Source organism: Triticum urartu, chromosome 4 (assembly GCF_003073215.2).
Source record: "Triticum urartu cultivar G1812 chromosome 4, Tu2.1, whole genome shotgun sequence".
Lineage (NCBI taxonomy): Eukaryota > Viridiplantae > Streptophyta > Magnoliopsida > Poales > Poaceae > Triticum > Triticum urartu.
Genome location: NC_053025.1, coordinates 607,167,551 through 607,172,318, shown reverse-complemented (window position 1 = coordinate 607,172,318; position 4,768 = coordinate 607,167,551). Strand labels below are relative to the sequence as shown.

At 39.5% G+C, this 4,768-nt stretch overlaps 1 pseudogene; it reads right to left on the bottom strand.

Moving 5' to 3' along the window:
• Positions 1 to 569: 569 nt before the first annotated feature.
• LOC125554971 lies at positions 570 to 3,937 on the bottom strand (annotated as a pseudogene).
• Positions 3,938 to 4,768: the final 831 nt, after the last annotated feature.

Genomic DNA, 4,768 nt, shown 5'->3' with positions numbered 1-4,768 from the left:
TCTCACCCGGTCACCCCAATATTCATGTACCGCCACTTGACAAGTACTCCCTGTGTCAACTAATATAAGACTTTTTAGATGAGGGAGTACTTACTCATTCTGAATTATAAAATGTTCTACTCCATCTGATCAGCGACAATTAATATGGCTAGAAAGGAGTAACTTTTTTCTGAATCATGGCATGTTTTAGTGTTTCTTCATTCATTTCAATCTGTATGTAGTTCACACGGTGCAACTTACAAAAAAAACTGTTAGGTGCAGTTCAGAAAAAGGCACATAGTATTATGCATTTTCCCGCATGGAATCGATTTCATACAGATCAGACAAGGCAATAAATTCAGTACCTGACAAACTATAGTTAGTTTCCATGGAGAACCCTAGCTAGATTTTTTTCTCTAATCTTGGTTAAGCAATCTGTACAACTGTGGGAGGTACAATAGAGCATGATGATATGGAACATTATCCAGTACATGCATCTAAAATCAGACGAGGATGAACTGGTCGCATCGTATATAGGGGAAGAAGAAAAGAATCTTCTGACATGCCCAACTTCTGAGGAAGGAATCATGCTAAGCTTTTATAAGTAGCCTTACTTGCCTATCATGCTTTATCATTGAACTTACAGTCTCTACGACTACGACCAACACAGTCTGCAAAAAAATTAAGACAAACGTTAAATTACACTCCCTCAGTTTGAGCGTCAACTAATTCCGGAAGAAGGAAGTAGTATAATAAAGATGTCAAAAGGTCAAGTAAGAGAAACTGTACATAATGCAATCAGTCAGCATTCTAAGCAAGTTAATAAACACGACTATTTAAGCTGAGATGTTTGCTACCTCAAGGAACAATCAGCCAGCATTCTAAGGAACATTCAGTATTGTGCTCACAGAGGGATGGATAGTTACCTGAAGGCAGGTGTAAGCCAAACCAGTGGCGAAGTAGAAATTTGCGTTACCAGTACCCTGTCAATATTTTCATGTTAGTAACACTACACAACATGTGTGTGTGTGCGCGCGCGCGTGTGTGTGGAGAGAGAGAGAGAGAGAGAGAGAGAGAGAGAGACCGACCCTCCAGATCCATAGGTTATGCATGACAGGGCTAAGGAGAGAGACTCCAATATATCCAAAAAACAAGAAGAAGGTGAATTGCATCTCTGCAGGATGGAAAGTCAAAGAGCATTATATAACTTCTTATGATATTAGACACTAATTCAAAAATATTGATAACCGGCATTTTAGGTACTGGCTAATTCATTGGCGAATAGGCCTAGAAGTCCCAGATATAGAGCTGAATCTCCAGCCTTCAAGATAAGCATCATGAATTTAGGAATAAAAACAAGAGAGCAAAACACGAAACTAAACTAAACGTCAACCTTCCTTATGCAGCCAAGGGGTTAAATTCATCAGAAATACCATGTAAAATATACTCACTGAGGGATAAGATTTCAGCATTGCTACAATATTATTGTTGTGTAAACAAAGGCAAGGAAGCACGGTCGATGCTTCAAACAGATAGCCAATGGCAACACCATAAAAATGATGTTCATATTAAAGACTATAAGAAAGAAGCTTCTCTGAAGAAAAAGACTTCGGCAAAGAAATACCTGCATTAATCCTCAAACGAATTAGATTATTCAAATTAACTTGGTTTCCAATTACACTTTCTTAAGACTTACCACAACACGCCAATATTTGGTGATAAATCCTTCACTATAAGGATAAAACCATATGTCCTGCAAAACCAATGCACACAGGTCAATTCTAGGCATTTGGTAACACATAAAAGCCAGTCAATTGGAATGCACACAAGTCGATAATAGGCATTTTGGTAACAGATAAAAGCCAGTCAATTGCAACAAAAGACAACTTTGAGTAAACAACAAAGCTGACATGTTGGGGAAATGGAGAGGATAGGAAATAATGCTGATCAGAGTATGCAAATATCCAAAATTAAATTGAATTCATAAATAAGAGATGTATTCATTTCTCCTTTAAAATTCATCGTGAATGGGCAAAGTCTTAACAGAAAATATTACAGTCTTTCACATGACTTTTGGCTACAAAAGAATTAAATGGTCGAACATCTTACTTTTCAAACATCTCCGGAAGGCCACCCACTTTATTTAGAATAATGCTGTTCAAGAACAGCACATAACATGACCAGATAAAACACCCACAATATGAAGTGGAGTATTGGTTTCCATGGGAATTGTCCAAAACCTTTTTGGCTAGTGCTTTTTCCATTATCTGACATGTCAAGTTTATTGGCACTTGAGCCTTTTTGAAGAAATACTTTAGTTGGAGGGGTATCTGGACCATAACCCAATAAAAGAACAACCTAAAAAACTAACAGTTAGGAGATCAGCAATGCAGATAAATGGCATGTACATACCATCGAACATGAAAAAAAATGGTTGTGGCACATACAGGTAGAATTAGAATTGCAGGATAAAGAGAAAGATGTGTTGCCATAACATATCCAAAGGCAGCAAGCGGTGCAAGACCTACAAAAATAACAAGAGTGTTTTAACTGGCATTAGACTTGGGCAATTCTAGGTTATCTGAAGATCAATATACTATCTTCCATAAAAATGTTATTAACCGAGGATTTGCCAAATAAAAGGCCAAGAAACAATAAGGCAAACTAATAGTTTAAGTAACATAAGAGATATATTGAAAAACAGAGAAGGCTGGAGGGAAACACATCGAGTTCCACTTACGTGAACAGGCTCCATGTAACATTATCACGGCCATTAAATTGTCAACTGGTGATGTACATGAACCCACACAGGTGATTATTGTCGTCCAAGGGTTCCACACGTATATTAGAGAAGCAAGTATCACCTGCGCTTACGTTCACTGTAAGTATGCGCTTACGTTCACTGTAAGTATCAACAAAAAATGATAATTAGCAGTATAAGCAATTACCATTAGTACGCATCACAAGCACAAAGCATCTGACTCAAAGAGAGTGATGTTCCATTCACACCTTTCCAGACAAGGGTGTATATTTTCCGCTTACGAACACCAAATTCGCACTATCAGGCAAGCTGAGGATTATACACATTAAATTCCATGAGGCAAATCCATAACCCTTTTTATTCCTAGTAAAGGAGAAGTCACAAAAGTGGGTTTCCTTCTTTAAGAAAATATGAACCTTAGAATGATAACTACTTTACAAATAAAACATCTCCAAGATCTCACTTTCAGAGCATGTACGTCACAAGTATCAAAAATTCAAAGCCATTGTGGTCATTCGTACATAGCAAAATAAGTAGAGAGTGGTACCAAACAAAAGGCAAGTTTCTATAACACTATATAGCATACCAATTATCAGGTTAAACACACCGTTGGATCTAATGTGATCGGACAACCCATATTGAGTCAAATCAATTCCATACCCACGAGGCAGTACATACATTGTTTCGATCTTAAAAATCTGACGACCAGTTTCACACGGATTCACGGCCAAGCTCATGGCCGCACTTCCTTTGTCGTTGGTGTCAGAAGTCAGTAATTAGTAGAAGCCTTTAGAGATTCATGTGCATTCCTCTGTCCAAGATACCTTTCTTTTCTCACGTGTGCTCACCATGCTGGTAATTTCTCGAATATGTCAATATGTCAGTTACCCTATTGCACGAAGATTTTTATTTTTGGGACTGGTAAGATCAGTTCGTTGTACACTGTAAGGAGATGTATTTGCTTGCACGACGGTACACGTGGAGCAATGAAAGAAGGCTGCCAACCATGGAAAAGGTCGACCACGTGTTCACTACAAACTCCTGAGAGGACTTGCACCCGTCCTGTCTGCTTATGGCGCTTGGATCCGCAGTATCCGACCACTGCCCACTCTCACTTGACTTGGATGCTGCGCTCCACATGGGTAGGAGGTTTCGGTTCGAGGCGTTCTGGCCAAAAGCAGAGGGGTTTTTGGACATCGTGGCAGAGGCATGGCACTCGGTCCCATCTTCCGGTAATCCGTTCAAAGTGTTGGATTTGAAGCTCCGGGCCACTGCCAAAAAACTACAACGGTGGAGTGAGCGGTGGACCGGGAACATCAAGATGCAAATCCTCATCGCTCATGAGATCATATTCAGGCTTGATGGGGCAGCGGACAAGCGCATTCTTACGGATCATGAGCATGGGCTACGAAAAGTATTAAAGAGGAAGCTGCTAGGATTAAGCTCTCTGGAAAGAACAATCGCCCGACAATGATCCCGCATGCTTAAGCTCAAGGAGGGGGCGCCAACACTGGGTTCTTCCATCGGCATGCATGTCATAGGCAACGCAAGAACGCCATTCTCACCTTGCGGCTGAAGGAAATATGCCCTAGAGGCAATAATAAAGTTATTATTTATTTCCTTATATCATGATAAAAGTTTATTATTCATGCTAGAATTGTATTAACCGAAAACATAATACATGTGTGAATATATAGACAAACAGAGTGTCACTAGTATGCCTCTACTTGACTAGCTCGTTAATCAAAGATGGTTATGTTTCCTAACCATTGACAAAGAGTTGTCATTTGATTAAACGGGATCACATCATTAGTTGAATGATTTGATTGACATGACCCATTCCATTAGCTTAGCATCCGATCGTTTAGTATGTTGCTATTGCTTTCTTCATGACTTATACATGTTCCTATGACTATGAGATTATGTAACTCCCGTGTGCCGGAGGAACACTTTGTGTGCTACCAAATGTCACAACGTAACTGGGTGATTCTAAAGGTACTCTACAGGTGTCTCCAAAGGTACATGTTG